This window comes from Sciurus vulgaris (assembly GCF_902686455.1).
Source record: "Sciurus vulgaris genome assembly, chromosome: 16".
Classification (NCBI taxonomy): domain Eukaryota; kingdom Metazoa; phylum Chordata; class Mammalia; order Rodentia; family Sciuridae; genus Sciurus; species Sciurus vulgaris.
Genome location: NC_136477.1, coordinates 57426430 through 57448083, shown reverse-complemented (window position 1 = coordinate 57448083; position 21654 = coordinate 57426430). Strand labels below are relative to the sequence as shown.

The following is a 21654-nucleotide window of genomic DNA, read 5'->3' as shown; positions in this document are numbered from 1 at the left end:
CTGAATGAAAAAAAAAAAAAAAAAAAAGAAAAGAAATCACATACTAACTCAGGAATATTACCTCACAAATAGTCCATATTCCAATTTCTTCCATTGTCTCAACAATCTTTTGTTGCCCCCACCACTTTATCCTCTTTAATCCAGCACAGTCATATGACCCTTTTTCATGATAAGACTTTTTGTTGTTGCTGTTGCTCCTTCTTCTATGGTGCTGAGAATAGCACCCAAGGCCTCATACACACCAGGCAAGTGCTCTACCACTAAGCCACACCCCCAGCCCTCATGATAGATTTTTTGAAGAAGTCGGGGTTTATGGAATGTCCCAACTAAAATCGTAGGGGAAATCTTATTGTCAACAATCACAGTGTAAATAAATACAATTTAATATGAGATTTAAATAATTCTAAAGCAAAGCATACACGAAAAGGATGACTTTCCCTGGAGCAGCAGCATCCTGTGTGAGTATCCTGAGGTGGGGTATAAAGACGGGTCAGGCTAATTCTTCTTTTTATTCCTTGTGCCTGGGAGATTTTAGGAGACATGGTAAGATCTACCTCTATCTATCCACAAGCCTACTAAAGTTTTGACAGCATCAAGTTAGCCTTTAAATGTCTGGAGCAGAGGCTCTTTGCATTGACACTCTTGTGTGAACCAGATGATTCTTTGCTCTTGGGGATGGTCCAGGGCAGCAGCAGCCCTGCCCTCTACCTACAGAGGCCAGTAGCTCCTTCCCTTCCCACTGTGACAAAGTATCTCCAGAGATAGACAAATATCCCCTGGGGGGCCACCTGACCCCAGGTGAGAACCAATGGTCTACAAGGGGTAACAAAGTTCCAAGGACAAGATCACACAGGCAGAGCTGATCCTCAAGGCCAGGATGGGATGGATGGAGGGCAGGAGAGCCACAGATATGTACATGAAGGAGGACTGTGATGGAAGAGTGGCAGGTTCTAGAGCTAACAGGTGATAAAGCTGTGGGACCTGGTGAGGGACCAGGTGGGCAGAAGGATGAGAAAGAGAGACCCTCAGGAGGACAAGCAGGCTTGGGGTGTAGTAGCTGGATAAGAAGAAGGTGTGCACTGGATGTGGCAGCACATGTCTGTAATCCCAGTGGCTGGGGAGGCTGATGCAGGAGGATCACAAGTTCAACTCAGTGAGGCCCTAAGCAACTCAGTGAGACCCTGTATCTGAATAAAATACCAAAAAAAGGGGTGGGGACATGGCTCAGTGGTTAAGCACCCCTAGGTTCAATCCCTGGTAGGAAAAGGAAAGGGAAGGGAAGGGAAGGGAAGGGAAGGGAAAGGAAGGGAAGGGAAGGAAGGGAAGGGAAGGGAAGGAAAGGAAAAAGAGTATGCTGGAGAAGACAGGACTGGGAACCAGGACTCAGTTCTGACCGGCTCAAGCCAGTAGGCTAAGCAGCCCACCACCAGCCAGGCTCTCCTATTCCCAACCCAAGAGCCCCAAACCCAAAGCAGCCCTGGGGAGCAGGACCGTGTTCCAGCCAGAGAAAGGTGGCCAGCTTTCAGGATGCGCTGCTGGAGAAAGGCAGGAATGAGCTTTGACAGAGGCATTTTTTCACTTTTCCACTGCTGAACCACGACATGTGCTTTGTGTGACTGAGGCAGGCAGGAAGGGATAAATTAATGAGGTATCCCCACTGCCCAGCAGAACCCCGGGAGGCATCGCACTGCCCGCAGTGCAAATGCCATCGGGGCAGGGACATCAAACAAAGAATCTGAAGGGAGGCTTCTCAGATGCTCAGGGTGAAGTGACAGAGCACAGACACTAGGTGGCGCCAAGCTACTGTTTTAAATACTCCATAGAGGCTTATTTCTCAAGAGCGCTAAGAGTGGGGTAAAAAAGACCAGGAAATATCTACACTCCCCACACACCTCTTTCCAAATACTATGAGTGAACCGAGGAGATTTACATATGGGGAACCGTCTTCATCTCAGAATGATGACCTCACTTCCTTATCTTCCCTCACCTCCTATCATGTTCGTATTTATCTTCTTTTTCAAAAAACCACGCACTCCCCTGGTCCAGGTAGAGTGAGCCGTAGGAAAATGCCAACTCTCTCTAGCAGTTACATCACAACCACACAAATAATTGTGGATGCAACCATCCTTCTTATTTATTTCTTGAAATGAAAATAACTGGGTTGCTCTGTGCAAATTAAGATGATTTATGTTAATTAAAAAAAAAAAAAGACCAAACACGTAGTACAAAAAAGTAAGAAGAAAGTTTTAAAAATCACTCCAAATCTCAATGCAACCACTGATAATTCTGACTATTCTGGGGATCCAACATCCACATAGAGCTCTATCTCTTCATGCATGTAGCGAAGTCCATAAATACAATTTGATGTAAATGGAAATGTGCTCTGTGAGTGAAAGTGTTGTTGCTGTGTTTTGTCCAATAAGTCATGGGCAAATTTCCTTGCAATAAATAGGGCTTGGTTATCATCACTTTGAAGGAAAGGGAAGAATCTCGCAAGCAGGTGTGGCCTCTAATGGAATCACCTGCTAGGAAGGGAATTCTGTAATTAAGGTCTTGCAAAACCATTCTTGCTCCAGACTACACATCAGAAGAGCCTCAGGCCAGAGGGGACCACAGGTTTGTAAGAGAAGGAGCCCTTGTCCAGGAACTATGAGAAGCACTGTATGAATAGGAGCTCCATTTCAGTTCTGTCTCCTCCTTCACCTTCCTGGACAGGGATAATTTTTCTGAGCACAGTGGGCCAGATTGGGAGGAACAGAGAATGGCAATATTTTTTTTTCCCCCTGAATAACCAAATAGTAAGTATTTTCTGCTTTGGTTTCCAGATATCAACTACTAACTCTGCCTTTGAAGCACAAAGCTGCATAGGTAACCAAGTAAAATGAACCAGTGTGGCTATGCTAAGGAAGACTTTATGTATGGACACGAAATTTCAATTTCCTATGATTTTCATGTGTCACAAAATTTCTTGTGACTTTTTCCCTACGGTCCAAAAATATGAAAACCATGTTTTTTCAAAATGATAATGGCAGGTGAGTGTGGGACCATAGATCAGTAGTGTGCTGGTTTCAGACTTAGAAGGTAAAGGGAGAGGCCAAACTGTTAATTGAAACATCATGTTTATCAACTGCGTCTATATTCTTTTTTTTTTTTTTTTTTGCTAAATTGCTGAGGCTGGTTTAGAACTTATGATCCTCCTGCCTCAGCCTCCTGAACCACTGAGATTACAGGCATGTGCCACCGCGCCCAGCTCACCTGCATCTATATTCTTGGCAGTGAACTCCACCTCTCAGTCCAGACTGACAAGCCAGCTCCTCCATGGTACTCAGATTCGTGATAGAATTTATAGCTACAGGGAATTAAATTACTGACTTTGTAAAATGGACTGGAGTAATCCCACACTGGAGTGTAAGTGCATGAGGCTGGTGCCTTTTCTGCCTTATTCAATGCAGATTCTTTGAATCTACAGCAGAGGCTGGCACATAGTATGCTCTCAGAACAAATCTGCTGAACAACGTGTTAGCTGCACATGCAATAAAAATCTTAGTTTAATACTGGCCAAATTATACTGCTGTAATGTGTGCATGCACAAATAATGTAACAACAAATCCATTATATCCAACTCTAATGGACCAACAAAAAATGTGGATGTGTAAGGCTTCTGTGATCCTGTTTCCATTCTGGTGGCTTTCCAAGTCCTCCTTCACTTGCTCATCTCCAGCCCCACTCCAGCTTCAGGGAAGATCTGGCTTCAGAACAAGCTTCCTTCAACATCATGTGGCCCCTCTGCCATCCTCACAGTGCCTAGTACACTGTGTCCTCACCATCTGTCCCTCTGACTGGGCTGGAAGCACCTCCAGGGCAGGGACCAAGCTCTTGGTCACTAGTGCCCTGGGAGGGGTTCACATTTCATCTTCAGAAAAAAAGATTTTGCTCTTCAGTCAGCACGCAGATGAGATTCCCATCTCTAATGTCAGTGCCACACAATTCATTCATGGGGGGGTCACCTTCAGGAGCCTGTAGTTTGTGTGGAGATCCTGTCTCCAGTCTTTAACTCATGCTTCTGCAAAGGGATGTATGCTAATTAGGAAATGCATTCAGTCTATAGAGGCAACAAAAATCCCAGGATGCTCAGCAGCTGGGGTAAGAGTCAGGGGACCAGTCACCCATCAAAGAACTCTGCAGAAAGAGGCAGCTTGCTTCTAAAGTCCTGCTTTCTTGCCCAGTGATGGAAATCCTTTCCAACTTAGCTTCCCCCAGAATTCAAATAGAAGGCAGAAAAAAGCAGCATGAGAGACTTTTGCATTACTGGGGTCTGAACCCAAGGTTAATCCACTGAGCTACATCCTTGGACCTTTCTATTTTTAGACAGGGTCTCACTAAGTTGCCCAGGCTGTCCTCAAACTTGCAATCCTCCTGCCTCAGCCTCCTGAATTGCTGGGATTACAGCCTCTTTCTACTGCATGTGGATGGCACGAGAGACTGTGAATTGGCTTGGAAGAGCTGGTGTAAGACCAAGACAGCCTCTTGTGTTCTCTGTAAAGTGGATGAGTGTTCAAGGAAATGTCTTCCTCAAAGGGTCAGGGTGAGGATTACAGGAACTATGTATAAACCACAGGTTGTGGGTGTCAGGGACATAGGTGGAGGGTGGGGGCGGGGGACCACACAAGATACTGGCCCACATAGTGTTTAAAAAACCGGTATATTTTATACATACATCTGGTAATTTAAATTGAGCCTGCACCTACATGTGGCAGTGGTCAGCTGCAGCAGCAGAACAATCATCTCTTTGAGACTAAGGGTGTATGCTCATGTTTGTGTCAGTCCCCACTGTCCCCTATCACCTCTCAGCCACCTCACCTGCAGCTGCCTGGCACCCAGGTGAGTTTTCTGCTGACCTAAATCATGCATTGGGAGTGCCGTCCTGCATAAAATTGAAGACTTTTAACTACAGAGGCAGTGCCACGCCCAGCTCACTAAAAAGATATCCCCTGTGAGGTGCCCCCAACACCAGCCTCTCTCTTCTCAGAGGCCTGATTGCGTTTCCACCAGGGCCTGATGGCTTTTCACAGGCATCTCAGATGGCGCTCACTGCCGGCTCTGGGGATTTCTGCCTGCACTCTGAACCACCTTTAATTATGATCCCAGGCTTCGTTAAACAATGAAGAGGCTTCTAGCAGAGTACCCAAGGTCCTCTGATTCTAAATCAATGTCAAAGATATTTTCTCAGCGGTTCCACAAGTAAATGCTAAGTCTCCCCGCCTCCCCCAACCCCAGGCTCTTCATCTGGGGCTTTAGATAAACTGTGTCTGAAAGCCAGTGTCATCTCTGAGTGCCTTCAACTCTGTGGAGTGTAAGATTCCTCCCCGGTCCCCACTCCCAGCATCTGGCCCCAGGTGTGAAGCATCGGGTCCACTATTGATCAGAAGACAGACAGACTGCTTAAACAAAGTGGTTCAGCATTCATTTCCCATTTCATAATGCTGTCAACAGAAACGAAGCCACCATCTCTGGAGCGAATGAAGGTTGTGACATCAGCCATGGCACAGGAGTGGTCTCTGAGGAACAAGCTTGACCCAAGCCAGCAAACACAGTAGCAGAGAGGACTTCTCTGGAGAGAAGGTCTTCCTGGCTCAGGAGGGGAGGGAGCAGGCACTGTCTTCCCTCCAAGCAGAAGGGAACAGGGAGGGACAGAGTTGAGAGTCTTGCTTCATACTGCTTAAACATCTGTCATTTCTTTGTCTCTCTAACTTGGCTCAGGAACCCTTGAATCCTGAGTCCTTCAGGGGGGCTTTGCAAAGAAATGGCCTCAGGGAAGGATTTCTCTTTTTGAAGGACTGTATCAAAGACATCTGGATAAACACAAAGTCCCCAACAATGGACCATGCAGGACTTCAAATCAGGAAGCCCAAGGCTCTGTGGTGTCACCTCCTTCACTGTCCAAGAGATCATGAAGGGCTAACTGCCCTGAGGAAGGTGCTGGAACCAGAAATGAGGGAATCAAAGCAGGACCCCACCTCTGGCACTTTTTGGATGTACAACTTCCAAACGGGATCCAGTGACAGCTTTCCAGCTCCCACATGCATTTCCACGGCCAGGCTCTGTTCATTATGTCAGAGTAGCCACGTGTTAGGAGCAGACAGATGAGGACGGGGGGAACACGAGGTGAAGAGACTAATTCCATATGTGGGCCCATGTGCTTTCTTTTCCAAGAAGCAATGTACTTGCAGCCCTGCCTGGCCTCAGTGGGCAGGATGTGTCACATTGCTCAGCAATCTACCTGTTCATTGCAGGAGAAATGCAGGCCCAAGATAATGTTGATGAGAGGAACCCAAGTTACCCTGAGGGGGGAGACTTGCGCCCAGATCCTGAAACTCTGGAGATAAGGATGGTTCCTCCTAACCATGAAATCTGTAAGAATGCATGGTTACGAATTCAGTTAGGGCTGGGGTTGTAGCTCAGTAGCAGAGCACTTGCCTAGCACATGTGAGGCACTGGGTTCAATCCTCAGCACCACATAAAAATAAACAAATAAAATAAAGGCATGCGGTCCATCTACAACTACAACTACCAAAAAAAAAAAAAAAAAAAAAAAAAAAGAATCCAATTAGAACCAGTCAGCATGGGCCAAGGTGACCATGGCAGTGGGGACTTGAAAGTCTGATGACACCTTGCAAGAGGTGGACACAGGTGGGATTCTCTGGAAACTTCTCTGGGATCCCCAATAAAACTGGAGTGCAGGAGAGGCACATTGTCTCTCTACTCTCTGAAACAACCCACCCTCTCCCTTGAGAGTGTCTCTTTTTCCTTTTCCTAACACTTCAATAAACTCATTCCTGTTACTCTGAGTGACATGTCTGAAATCTTTCTGACTTGACAGCAAGAACTGGGGTTTGAAGAGGAAGTCTTTGTACTGCCTCAGTTTCTCAGAAGGCCCCAGCTCTGTACCCAGCAACCAACTCCAAGAGGTTGGAGTAGGTTCAAATATCTTCCCCGAAAATGATGAAGACACTGGGGTCCAGAGAGACCAAGTCACTGGGCGGGGCCAAGGACAGAGTGGAAGGAGCATTCAGAATTGGAACTCAGTCGGTTTGGTTCTGAACCAGAGATGGTGGGGGCCACAACAGGTGGTCATTTGTGTTCTCTCCACATTTCCTTCCCACATCTGTTTTCCTATATGCACAATGGTAATAAAAACATCAGGAAAGTTACATACCATCCCACGCAGGGGCTATACATCATTACCACAGTCTGGGGACAGTGGCTTCTTCAATGGTTAACAATCCTTTGTACAAACAACCTACTGTCCACTCTTCCATCTCTCATGCCTTCTTCCCCCACTTCCTCTCTTCTGTTCTCAATGGCCTGATGTCATTAAATCCTACTATAACTCTTTAGGGCTACTGGCTCTAAGACGACCCTAGTTTTAAAGACCTAGATCCAGGAGGGTCATTCATTTCCTTATGCTGGGATCAGACTGCTTTGGTTCTGAATAAAACTGGCTGTGGATATGGATAAAGCTTGAGTGAAAACTTCCAGGATAAGCACATGAAATGCATGAGATATCCCAATAACATACTGGAAGTGCTAGGAGGAAGAGTTATTACTAATATTTACTGAGCATCTACTACAGCCAAGCCCTGGACCAGGCACTTGGGATAAAGGTGAACACAGGCTAACATGGCCTTCCACCGCCTGCCGATGGTGGCCCAGCAGGAGAAAAGATGCCAACTATTTAATCTCCTTAAAATAGACTTCTTAACTTGGGGTTCTTTAGGGTCTCTGGAGAGAATTCACCCTCTCTAGGAACTTGGATGGGGAAGCAGCACACTGGTATTTTCACTAATCTCTACAATGTACCATCTTCTTACATTTCAAATGTCGACAACAAAGTTCTGTGGTGTTAGCAGGTCAGTGTGACCTCACCCATAGTTGAGTCTAATTTCTATTAGACCTGCTGCTGGATCCGTAATTTAAAGCCTTCATCAAGAAGCAGATACATTAGTACATCACAATTTTAAAGCAATTTGATCACATCTCATGATAACTGGCTTCCCATACAACCAGTCATATTTTATTTTATGCATGTAAAACTGTGAATTGTCAATAGGACCATGGGATCCATCACATGGCTGCAAGGGCACCCGAAAGCATACCACATTTCACACACATGATCTTCGCCACTGCACTGAGCACATTCATCAATATTCCATGCATCCTAATCTTGCACTAAAGATGGTTTAGTAATAAATCATTTTCAAGCAATACAGGCACAATTTAAAAAATTCACATAACGGTGGTACCCACTTTTTGCAAAAACCAATTGGTATAAAATCTGTGATGATTATGCAATGAAGTATGGTAAACATTCTTAGCATTAAGGGACACATATATACATATGCTTTTAAGGAAAATGATATAGGAGCTCTGTATTAAAGTTGAAGAAGAGGCCTGATCTAGACTTGGGGGATGGATTAGGGAAGACTTGCTAAGCACAGTGATGTTGGAGCTGAAATGTGAACAATGAATTGGTGTTTATACAGTGAACAGGAAAAAACGCTTGGGTGTGTCATATAGGAAAACAAAAACAAAAACAAAAAACTGCAGAGAGACTGTGAGAGAAAACTAGAGAGAAAGCAAGTGTGGCTGGGAGCAGAGAATGAGGAGGAGTGGGTCAGAGGCAAAGTCCCAAGGCCAGCAGGTGTTGAAGCCAGGGTTCATCCAAGGGTGGGTCTGACTCTGGAGGCCAGACTTTGCTGGATGTCCACCTTCTGATGTGGGAGACCCTGGTTATAGTCACCCCAAGTTCTGCCAAGCACCAGGCAACTACTTTCGAGTTTTAAGTCTTTGGCGTCTTAACTGATGTCACCTATAGCATGTGGACGTTTCTCCTACGCCATGCAATGACATCTCCTCCGCTGCTGTGGACAAGCCCTGAATTACAATTCAGTTTCTCAGCAAACAAGTGAGCGCTAGACACTCTGTTGCAATGACCATGGAAGATGGCAAATCTGAAAACCGTTGCTGGTGTGCACGTGACAGAGCTCCACGCTCAGTCAACAACAGCTCTGGGCACCGCCCAGGAAGGCAGAGGCAGAAATTCGATTCTCCTGTGCTCCTTGCCTATGCTTTGGACTTTCCCACATTATGCTATTCCTGACCCTCCTGCTGCCTTACAGTCTTTTTTTTCTACATGATGTCCCTCTTCCTCTACAAGCTAAGGAATATGGGAGGTGTCCATGTCCTGTGCAGGAAAAAGCATTGTTCCGCTTGGCGCTAAGGGAGGTGACAAAGTTCAGAATGTGCATCTTCCCAGCCCCGATGGACATTAACAGCTGCATTTTGGATTCTGGGTGGGAAGCGGGATTCCAGGCCCTCAGGGACCCTTCCCTCCTTTCAGCTTCTAAGATGGCCTGATTTCCTGCCAAGAGAGAAACGTAGACTGATCCCACCTGAACTGAACACAGCATCCTTTCTACATCTGTTTCTTCACTTCCTCTGCTTCCCCTGCCTGGTTCTAGTCGTGGGCTCCAAATAAGGATCTGTATAGAGACCAGGCTACAGATCAAGGGCAGGCAAACACCCAGTACCCTTGCATTATGGTGGGGTTTCCTCTGGCCAAATCTCCTATTTCTCACTGGTAAGATGATAGTAAAGCTGTGAAGAAGAAGCTGGGTCACTTAAAATAGAGCCCTAAAGCTGCCCTTAGCAATGCAAGACTGGTATCTAAACACTATCCAAGATCCAAGAACCTACAAGCTGGCTAAGTGATCCCAACAGCCATGGCAAGAAATCAACTCATCACTCACACAGATGGGCTAAGCTAGTCTTTCATTTAAATTACTTATTTAAGATGATTATGATTGAATTGGTCGAGATGTCCTCATTTGTTTTCCATCTGGCCCTTAAAATAATTTCCCTCTTAGAAATAGGCTCAGTACCTACTGTACTTGAAAGGAATGCCAGACCCCTCACCAGACATTTGCCAGACTGGCTCTGGATCTCTGGTTCTTCTGAGCTACCTGCTACTCTTAGTTCGGGCTTTGTGAAGTGAAGTGGTAGGATCATTTGGATTCCAACCTCACTGTGACCCCCAAATGGAACGTTTGGATCCATCAAATGGCCATTTGGTAAGGATGGCCCTACATTGTATGGTTTTAGGATCTTCTGTGGTCAGGTAACTGACCTCAGGCTGCCCCTATAGGGCTTGGTCAAGGGGTCCCAAGAAGGAAACAAAACTGAGCTGCCACTTGCATGGAGAGACTGGACTAGAAGCAGGCAGTGCCCTCTAGTGGTCCCCAGCTGGAAATCACAAGATTTAGAAGCACAGGGAAGAGACAGAGCCACAGCTGACCAGTGGCTGCCTTTAGCCCATGGGTCCATGAGCTGGAGGAGCTCCGGCTTTGCAGCTGGCAGATGATAACCTGCCGCTTCAAATGGTCAGCACATTCCTCACTGAGGAGGTTTCTCTCTTCTGGGAAGCACAGGAACCACACGTGTCTGTGCACTTGGTAACACCTGACAGCATTTAGTGTCAGATATACAGGCGGAGGCTTCTTGGCACAGGCACAGATTTGAAATCTGACAGCCAAGAAATTCATTCCAACCCAAGTCAGTGCTTTGGAATCATGAAACTGCCCCAGAGTGGAGCCAGCAACCGTGAGGACACTGGGCCACTGGCTATGCTATGAGGAAAGAAGGCCTGGTTGGGGTCCTCGCTGCTATGTGCTCATTGGTGTTCCTTGATTCTCAGGGGCAGGCAGATGAGACTATTTCTTATGCTACAAGAAAGCAAGGTTCCTTCCATATCCCTGGACAGTACCTGACAAAAACAACCTCAATCGCCTCAGCTTGAGGAGTAAACACTGGGAAGAATGGGGAAGATAAATAGTCTTGTCTCCCTGCTTTGCTCCTCCTGTGGCTCCAAGGAGCTGCATGCAAATATCCCGGAGCCTCATGCTTCACGGGCTGTGAATGCTAGTTAACAAGGAAGGTGAGGTATGTCGTTCTGGGAGGAAGGATGCTGTTGTCCTTTATTAATTTCCAGATTGCTGTTCACAAGCACCATGGTGCCCGCACAAACAAATCCAATGTCAGAGAAAATTCTTCTGGTGAGCAAAGAAAAGCAGAAACTGAAGGAGGATGCCAAGTTGGCCTTGAGCATCAAACTCTGCCCACCTGCCTAGAGACAGAGGATTACTAATGAGGTAAAATGTATAAAGTTTGAAAATGATTGATAGGCCCTCCTCTCTGTTACCTGACTCCACTCAACAACTCCCAAGCCATGACAGCAGTGGTACCTGGGAGCATCCTGCCACCGGCCCCTGCCACCCTAAGTGTCTTCAACTCTCTGCCTTTAGGCTGTTCCTTGGGACAGTGGGGAAAGCTGTGTCTTCTTTTCTTTTTACTTCTTTACTTTTCAGAATGAATGTTTCCATCTAAAGTGTTTTTTGGTGAGAGTGGAGGACAGCTTCCCAAATAGCCGAAGCTTCTGACTTCAGGTCCTTGAAATGGCCTGGAATCTAACTCCAAATGCCTGGCTATACTCTCCCCACAAGAGTGCCTAGCAGGGCTAAATGTCAAATGCCCTGGTTGTGCCAATGCTTGTGGCAAGAAACTTTTAATCCTGGTCACCTGCCATGCAAGAGTTAATAATCTGTCCATCCATCCATGCCTCCATGCATCCACCCATCCATTTTCCCATTCATCTATTCAATACAATATTTACTGAGAAATCATCAGTACCCTTACAGCACCCTTCATTCGAGAGAGAGAGAGGGGGAAAAAATAAAGTCATATCCCTCATGGAGATTATGGGCTAGCGGGAGAGCTGCACATGAGGGGAAAAGCAAACATCCTAGCTGAGACAGGGGCCTGATGCTCTTCAGCATTGAAGACTGCAGCACAGGAAGCCAAAGGAAGTGATGGGCGAGACGAGTCTAAGCAGGGGGCAGGACTTAGCTGGTAGACCACATTAAGGGATATGGGTTTCCCTGGAAAGGCTGCAACAGGTGCAAAGGGACTGGCTTCATACGCCCTCATTCTGAAATGCATTCTCCAATGTCTGTCATATACAACAGGTGGCTCTTGAGTGTGCAAAGAAGCCACCACTGATCCACTGACCAGAGAGTACAATTATTTGCAGACTACTTTCCATGTCTCAGATCTTGTACTATTTAACCTGTTACTGTCTCATTTAAAAGGCTGATATGAGGTATGTGTATTATTTCTATTTTTAGAGACAAGGAAACAGAGGTTTAGATGCCAACTGGGCAAAGTCATGTAGGAGAAAATGGTTGGCTGAGGACTGGAGTCTAGCTTTGACTGACTCCCAAATCTATATTCTGACACTGCTTCATACTGTCCCATCAGTCACTGATGCGACCTGTGCACCTGCTATGTTCTAGGTACTGTACCTAGATGATTCAAAGATGCACAAGATCCTCCTCCTCGAAGGTCCTGCTGTCCAGATCAAGTAGGTGTACTGGCCTCCCAGGGACTGAACCTGTGACCAGGGCCTCAGTGACCTATGGCCTGAGCAATTAGGATAACTTGAAAAAACAGATAAAGCCAAGTAGAGGCCAGTGGTCTCTTCTTAGGAAAGAAAAAGCACTAGAACTCCATCAGTATGTTTCATTTCAAATCCCCTTCATTCAGGAAAGCAGTGATATACTATGTTGCTCAAGCCGCCTGATAACATCACAATAAGGAGGCCACTGCCTGTGGATTCCCTCAGTCCTGACACGATGGAAGGAATGCTGTGCGGGGACAGAAGAGGATCTTGGTTCACACCTTGGCTCTACCACTGCCTGGCTGAGAGGCTCTGGATGAATCACTCATACTCTGTGGGTGTTCGAGCCCTCAGCTGTTACGGAGAAACTGTAAGACTGCACTTCTCTCTCTGCTTGCTCCACTCATCCCTGTCCAAATGCTCTGCTCCAAAATCCCTTCCTAGCTGGTCACTTCTACCTCTATCATGGGTCATCCTCAGCTCACCTGGAATACCCCTGGCTGCCTCCTGCTGGTCTAGCAGGCTCCAAGTCCTCTGCCTACACTTCCACACAAGGCCCAAGTGACGGGCTCACGGCTCTGTTTGGATCATTCTGCGGCACTGCTAAAAACTCTCCGAGGAGCCGAGTGCAGTGGCACACACCTGCGATCCCAGGGGCTTGGTAGTTCAAAGCCAGCCTCAGCAACTTAGGGAGACACTGTCCCTAAAAATCATGTTTAAAAAGGGCTTGGAATATAGCTCAATGCTTAAATGCCCCTGGGTCCAATCCCTGGTACTAAATAAATAAATAAATAAATAAATAAATAAATAAATAAATAAATAAAAAAAAATTATCCCTCCTAGGGTTTCCCACTGATGTCAGATCACAATCCTCACCATGAAAAATCTTTGCTACACTTGGCTCCTGCCTCCCTCTCCAGCCTCTTCTGAGCTCTTGCTTCCCATTTGTTCACTGCTCCATGCTGGTTCCCATGCCTTACGGCTTTTACCAATGGCCTTTCCCTCCAGCTCTCTGCAGAACTTGCTCTTCCTAAGGAAGGCCCTCTCCTCAAGCCCCCACTGTAAGCACCTGGCTTGAATACTTGTTCAGAACAGTGCTGCAGCTTATCATCAGCTGACTCCAAATTCCATGATGAGGGACTCCTGCCCCACTCACCTTGACTTCTAATGCCCAGAGCTTGGTCATAGTAGATGCTCAACAAATATTTGAGGAATGAACAGCGAATCCTGGCAGAGGTGGCTTTGAGGGTTAAATAAAGCCTATGTGAATGGAAGAGGCCAGTGTAGCATCTAGTGCACAAAAACCCCTTCCCAGTCTTTTTTTTTTTTTTTTTTTTTTAAATACCACAGTTATTCCAGCATGGTCAATAAGCATTTCACTGGTGGCTGAAGATGTCCAACATAGGTAAAGAAATTTACTGGCCACAAAACATAAGGCAAAATAGTTGACATTTGGTATGGTTTGAATGTGGCTTGTCTCCACTCAAACTCATGTTAGGGCATGGTCCCTGACATGGTGATGAAAATGATAGGGACTCTAAGGGGAGATTAGGTCACGGGGGCCCCATTCTTAATGGAATGATCAATTCTTAGGAGAGCAGATGGTTACAAGGCAGGATAGTATCTTTGTCCTCTGTCCCTCTCCTACCCATGTCACTTGCTTTTTCTTTTTTCTGCTATGATGTGAACTACCATGAAGTTTCACTAGAAGCTGAACAGATACCAGCACTTTCCAGTTTCTAAAACCATGAGCCAAAATAACCCCTGCTCTTTAACAAATTACCCAGCCTCAGGTATTATGCTATAGCAACAGAAAATGAACAGAGAAAATGCTACATGAAATGTCTACAGAACATCCACATTATGACAGCCAATCAAAGGCAACCTATTCTAAGTCTTACATATGTACCTAAAATTGAGGTAATCATGGGGTGTTTGAGCATTTAAAAATGCTGAATATAATATGGCAGAACCACTGGGCATGGTGGTGTACACCTGTAATCCCAGCAAGTGGGGAGGTTGAGGCAGGAGGATCCTGAGTTCAAATTCAAAGTCAGCTTCAGGAATTTAGTGAGGCCTTAAGCAACTTAACAAGACCCTGTCTCTAAAACTAATGTAAAAAGATCTGGGTATGTAGCACAGCGGTTAAGCCCTCGTGGGTTCAATCCCTGGTATCAAAAAAAAAAAAAAAAAAAAAAAAAAAGGAGTGGGGGTGCTTGGTGGCTTGGTGGGGCAAGACCTTCAAAAGTAAGATAATGGAGAATGTCCAGGGTCACAGCGCTTTTCTGTTCTGAAAGTTTCTAGAAGTAACAGGACAACTTTTGGGAAGAGTTTCTGAGTGGGAAGTTGCCTACAAAGGAATGAAGCATGTATATCAGAGCTATTTTTAATAAGATAAAGTAACTCCACATATTGGAAATGATTAAACTGAAAACAGAACAACATTAATATTTTCTCCAAAAATAGCAAAAAAAAAAAAAAAAAAAAAAAGATTTCAATGTCAAACTTTTTTTTATTTAAAGCAATCATGGATTTACTTCTCTGTTTGCTAATTTAGGTAGAAAACATGACACTCTTCCTCAATGTATTCTGATTTAAAATCAGCGAGTTACTCAGGCATTCGCACGTGGAGGTGTATGTCCTTAAGAACTGCTTTTAGCCAAAACAGAAAGCAATCTTTAGCACTGAAAAATGGAGCTGAAAAAGAGATCCATCAGCAGAAGCCAAAACTATTTTCCAAAAAAACAGCACGGACTTACAAGACTGAAGGGTATGCAGGGAGCCCAGTGTCCTCTCTGTTTCCTCTGCTTTTATTACATTACACGGTGTCACTTTAATTAAGCCATCAAATCAAATTATCAGATCAAGTGGTTCTGATTCCACTGTGGGTTGAACAGGTTTCGTTAAATTAATAAACCATATGTTTCATGTTGTTGGAAGCAAAGTTATTTTTCTCCATTCACTGTTCCAAATATCTTCACAATGGATGATATTCGGCACTTAATCACAGAATGCTCTTCCATGTGCCTGGGACAGGCTGCAGAATAACTGAAATGACAGCCCATTAAATTCTAAAGTCTGTCCAAGTTATTTACTGACAAAGGGCAGAGTGGCAGATTGGATGTCCCTTGAACAATCCACTGAGCCTAAATATTGTTTCCATTTACTGGAACTGAAGCATTGTATTCTTTGTGGATGATACCCATCATGCTGTTCTTCAGTGACAATCCAGCATTAAGATGACTTTTCCTCCCCTTTCCTTTGGTGTTTTACGTGCCCACATCTCTCATGCTTGGCACTGAAAGGCTGGATCCTGTTTCTCCTCTTCCAGCACGTCCCATCATCCTGACAGAGGGAGGGAGGGGGTGCGTCCCCTCAGGCACCCACCACAGCAGTGCGCTAGTTCATGGTCAGAGCCAGGGGAATGGGGTGGTAAGGAGCTATGTTCAGTCAACTGAGGCTCTGGCAGCACCTCTGATGTGACAGATGATCAAGTGATAAGTGGTGAGTAGTCCATTGCCAAGTTGAAAAATCTCTAATTGGTCCTAGGGTCTTGCAGTGGAATGGAAAAGCAAAACTGATCAATTCGGTCATGGCCACTACTGCCATTTTTTCCCTTAATGCAGAGGATGGAACTCAGGGCCTCGAGAATGCTAAGCATGTGCTTTACCATTGAGCATTGCATCCCCAGTCCCATGACCACCTTTAAGACATTAGGTGTTACGACGCCTACGGTTTCTCCGTCTTAGTCTCCCCTCCCTAGAGCAGGGGTTCGTAAACTGGGGTTCCCAGGCCAAATCTGTTCTGCACCTATTTGTGTAACTGAAGTTTTACTGGAAGACATTTCCGACACCCATTCATTTCTAAGGTGTCTGTGGCTGCCTTCAGTCCACAAGGGCTGTACTGAATCATTGCAACAGAGACCACTGGAACTACAAAAAGTCTAAAATAGTCACTATCTGGCCCTTAACCAAAAAAGTTTTTAAATAACCCCTGCCTTCCAAATTTATTTTCCTTTCTTCTGTGACAACAACCCAATACCCAAAGATTGCAGAATACCACCCTCTTCTTGAAACCTTTTTTTTTTTCCCCCTTGCACCAGGCTTTGTGTTGCCTCTTTACAGCTTAAATCTCAAAGATCAGTCACCCGAGTCCTGCATGCTGCCAGAGACTGTTGGCACCTGTGGGGGGAGTTTGGCCTATAGCCCTGTTGAATGATTCCAGTTTTCTCTGGAGGGGAGGGGGAATACAGAGCATTTGGTCAGGTGCATTTAAAAACAAAAGTGATATCCTTAATCACTAGGGAGGTGGAATTCAAAAACACAGAAGAACCAGGCATGGTGGTACGCACTTGTAAATCCCAGTGGCTTGGGAGGCAAAGGCAGGAGGATTGTGAGTTCAAAACCAGCCTCAGCAATTCATATTTATTTTTAATATTTGTTTTTTATTTTTAGTTATACATGACAGTAGAATGTATTTTGGCATAATATACGTACATAAAGAGTAACTTATTCTATTTAGATTCCCACTCTTGTAGTCATACATAGTGTGGAGTTACCCTGGTCACGTATACAAATACAAGGCTAAGAAAATTATGTCCAATTAATTATACTGTCATGCAATGTATGAGAGTACCTTTCTCCCTATATCCTTGCCAACATTTATTGTTACTTGTATTCTTGTAAACTGCCATTCTGACTGGAGTGAGACGTAGTCTTTTTTTTTTGCGGTGCTGGGGATCGAACCCAGGGCCTTGTGCTTGCAAGGCAAGCACTCTACCAACTGAGCTATCTCCCCAGCCCCAAGATGTAGTCTTAATGTGCATTTCTCTTACTGTTAGATGTTGAACACTTTTTCATATTTTTTTTACCACAGTTTAGCAAGGACCTAAGCAACTCATTGAGACCCTGTCTCAAAATAAAAAAGTATAAAAGAAAACTATTTCTCATTTACTAGGACACCTAAAATAAAAATGATACACAATACCCAGTGCTGGCAAAGACACTGGAACCTTCACACAGTGTTGTCAGGAATATAAATGGGTACTGCCAATTTGGAAACAGGCAGTAGTACACTACAAACTTAGGGTTGATGGGACTCAGCAATTTTCCTGAGTTTATGTCTAAGAGATGAAAACATATTTGAATGTGAAGGTTCAGAGCAAATTATTCATAATAGGCAAAAAGTGGAAAGAAAACAAAATACCTAGTAATTGATATATGGATCAACAAAAAGTGGTATAGCTAAATAGTGCTACATGATTTGGCCATAAAATTGAACTAATCTTTAATACATGCTCCTATATGCACGGATGTTAAAAATATTTTGTTAAGTGAAAGACGCCAGAGACAAAAGTATTCTATGATCTATTTTCAGGAAACGTCCAGAATAAACAAATTGCTATGGTTTAGATATAAGGTATCTCCAAAAGTCTGAGTGTTAGATGATGGACAAATATCAGAGATGAAATGATTAGCTTATGAGAGTTATAAGTGAATCAATGGATTAATCCACTTGATGGGTTAGTAATTTCAAAGGACAACTGTACTAGGTGGTAACCAGTGGCAGGTGGGGCATGGTTAGAGGAAGTAGATCACTGGGGGTGTGCCTTTGGGGCTTAAATTTTGTCCCCAGTGCCTGGATCTCTCTTTCTCTGCTCCCTGGCTGCATGAGTCAAGCAGTCTTCCTCTGCCATGCCATTCTACCAGGACATTCTGTCTCTTTCTCTCAAGCTCAGAGCAATGGAGTTGGCCAACCATTGAGTGAACCTCTGAAACAGTGAGCCCCAAATAAACTTTCCTTCTCTAAGTTGTTTGTGTCAGGTATTTTGGTCATAGGAATGAAAAGCTGCCTAATATAGAAATCCTTGGAGATAGAATATATGTTGTGGTTGCCTGGGGCTGAGGGCTGAGGACAGGAGGGGAAGGAGAACAGGGAGTGACCTGCTCATGGGTTTAGAGTTACTTTGTGGGGTAATGAAAGTGTTCTGGTGATGGTTGTGTAACCTTGTGAATACACCAAAAACCACTGAAGTGTACACTTGAAAAGAATGAACTTTGATATGTGAATTATATCTCAATAAAGCAGAGGTAATATTCAGCAATAAAAGCAACGATCTACCCATATATACCACAATGTGGATGACTCTTAAAATCCTACCACCAAGTGAAAGACAAAGACTAGAGGTTGCCTGGGGTTGAGGAGGAAGCAATGACCTCAGGTGGGCATACACAAACTATGGCCATCAAGTGCCCTACACCTTGACAACTGCTATGGCAGCATGGCTATAAATTTACTAAAACTTTATCAGACTGCACATTTATAATACCTGAATTTTATGTGCATATGCCCACCCAAAAGCCTGTTTAAAAAACATTGATGGGGACTGGTGCCGTGGTGCACACCTTTAATCCCAGTGGCTCAGGAGGCTGAGGCAGAAGGAACGGGAGTTCAAAGCTAGCCTCAGCAACTAAGGAAGACCCTGTCTCAAAAAACGAAAACGAAAGAAAAGAAAAGAAAAGAAAACAAATATATATATATAAAAGGCTGGGGATGTGGCTCAGTAGTTAATGGCCCCTAGGGTCAATCCCCAGTACCAAAAAAAAAAAAAAAAAAAAAAAAAAAAAAAAGGAGGGTTGAGGATGTAGTTTGGTGATACAGTGCTTGCCTAGCATGCTGGAGGTCCTGGGTTTAATTCCTAGTACTGGTTTAAAAAGGAAATTTCCTATCTGCAGGAAGAAGTGTAAAGTGATATACACAATCACATTTGGAACTGTCCGGCAATGCCTATCCAAACCTCAACATGCACAGTTTAGGATGCAGCCATTCACTCCTGTGTACATATATCCAATAGGGATGAGTCTGTAGATTCATCAAAAAGCATGCCCAATAATCTTTCATAATCACTAAACCTTGGAGAAAATCCATGAGTTCATGTATAATGTAAGATATAAATAAATTCCGAAATAGTTACACTAAGAAATCAGCAGTAAGAAAGAACTATAGCTACAGGCAAGGACATAGGTAATACTCAAAACCAACAAGGAGCAAAAGAAGCATGACATGCCAAAGGAAACGCCAGGTGATTCTAAGTATGTGAAATGTACAAATGGGCAAAGCTGCTTTCCAGTGGTGGTCACACTGGGATCAGACAGTCATGAGTACTCTGGCGTGCTGGGAATGTTGACTTCTTAATCTGGGTACTTGTTATTCAGGTATGTTACACGTTTGGGGACATTTATCATGATATGCACCTATTACATGTGACCTTACTGTGTATATGGGACACTCTAATAAATATGCAGAAGGCTGGGTGTGGTGATGCATGCCTGTAATTCCAGTGACTCAGGAGACTGAGGCAGGAGGATTGTAAGATTGAGGCCAGCACCAGCAAATTAGCAAGGCTCTAGGAACTTAAAGAGAACCTGTCTCAAAATAAAAATATCAAAAAAGGGTTGGGGATGTGGCTCAGTGATTAAGCATTTCTGTGTTCTCAATGCCAAAAAAAAAAACAAAAAACACTGAAAGAAATGACATGCCCAAATATGCTACTTTGGATTCCAAACAGGGCATTTGGGGAACAGCAAATGCAGGGAATTGCATTGTCTGGGTTCTCCTTATCTGCCTGCAGACACATCTCTAAAAGGAACTCAAGATCATGCATGCCCTCTCTGGGAATTTCACCAACCAGAAAAGACCGACTTGTATCACAAGAGAGGAGACTAGAGGTTAGCAACATGCCTGATAGACTTTGCCACAGGCTGTCACCTATTCTTCTAAGGACACATTTGCCTTTGCCAGACATCATTTCCTCTCCTCTGAGTTACTGTGTACCCTCTCCCCTCTGAAGTGAGCATATAAACTTTGAGATTCCACTGCATATTTGAATATTCACTCTTCTTAAGTGTGATGCTGCTGTACATCCAATAAATTCATAGACCTTTTCCCCTATTAATCTGCCTACAGTTAATTTCATTGACTCAATTACCTCAGGTGGGTAAAGAGAAAGTTTTCATTCCCTATGGTGTTAAGAACTTGAACAGAACTGTGCCTGGATCTCTCTTTCTCTGTGCCTCTAGAAAGATCAGAAATTATTTTAAAACTCATGCAAGGTAAAAGTCAGCAATGGGCACGATATTTGGAACAAATCTTATAAAACTAAGTAATTCTCCACATTTAAGGACGGGTCTATTGCTCAGGCCAAGTTCAGAAATGGCCTGTTTGGTGGAGGATCTTGCCTAGTTTGACACTTTAAAGCTCAGGAAACCATTATATTCTGTACTGGCTAATAAAGGCCGCACACTCTCTCTATATGGCAGATGTATCTGTTGCAGGCTCAGCCCATTTATCAGCGTCACAGTCTCAGCAATTCTGAGCCACCAAATCTTGTGCTCACTTGAGATATAAATTCCTCACCCTCTACATATCTCTCCCTTAGAGCCCCACTTCTCCTAAGCAAGTTCCCTTGGGAGAAAGCCTTTGAGTTCAGGTCTATTTATTTATATATATATTTTTAATTTTTGGCTAAATTAAAAAATTATCCCAAGTGAAGTTTTCTATGCTCGCCTGACCTGAAAACTCTCACAGGTTTTGAGCTTCTGAATTCTCCCAATTCCCCTAGTAATGCCCTCAACACAGTATCAGCGTGGATGACTTGAATCTCAAGTTGAAATTGAGGGAATCTGGCTAGGTGAGCTTCTCACAGAAAATCAGAGAGACAGGAAGGGAAGGATCACATGCCCCAACTTCCATCCTCTTCTTTCAACCCATATTCAGGTAGAAGAGCCTGAAAACAGGATCCTTCTTCTCAAAAAAGTGTGTCTGAGCAGTTACCTGTGGAATACAATCTCACCCCACCTGTTCCTACAGAATTCATATGCTTAAAAATGGGTCCTCTTGAAACAAAAGCTCCCCACTTCATTGACCACACTGAAGGCCACAGTTTAGTCCACGCCAATAAATGACAAAGCTCTTCCCAGGTCTCCCAGTTCTGAAGGAAGGGAGGATGAGGCTAGGAAATGCCCCACTTCACACCAAAGGAAAATATCTACTTTTCCCTTCTTCCCTTCAAAGCACCAGGGCTTTGGACAGCCTGATTCCTCCACGTGCTTCCCAAGCTGCATGCCACAGGATGGCAAACTCCA

General features: G+C 44.4%; 1 protein-coding gene across 5 annotated transcripts in view; it reads right to left on the bottom strand.

Moving 5' to 3' along the window:
* PTPRG (protein tyrosine phosphatase receptor type G) overlaps nt 1-21654 on the bottom strand; it is a 718545-nt gene that overhangs the window by 98492 nt on the left and 598399 nt on the right. The gene's annotated exons all lie outside the window — the stretch shown is intronic.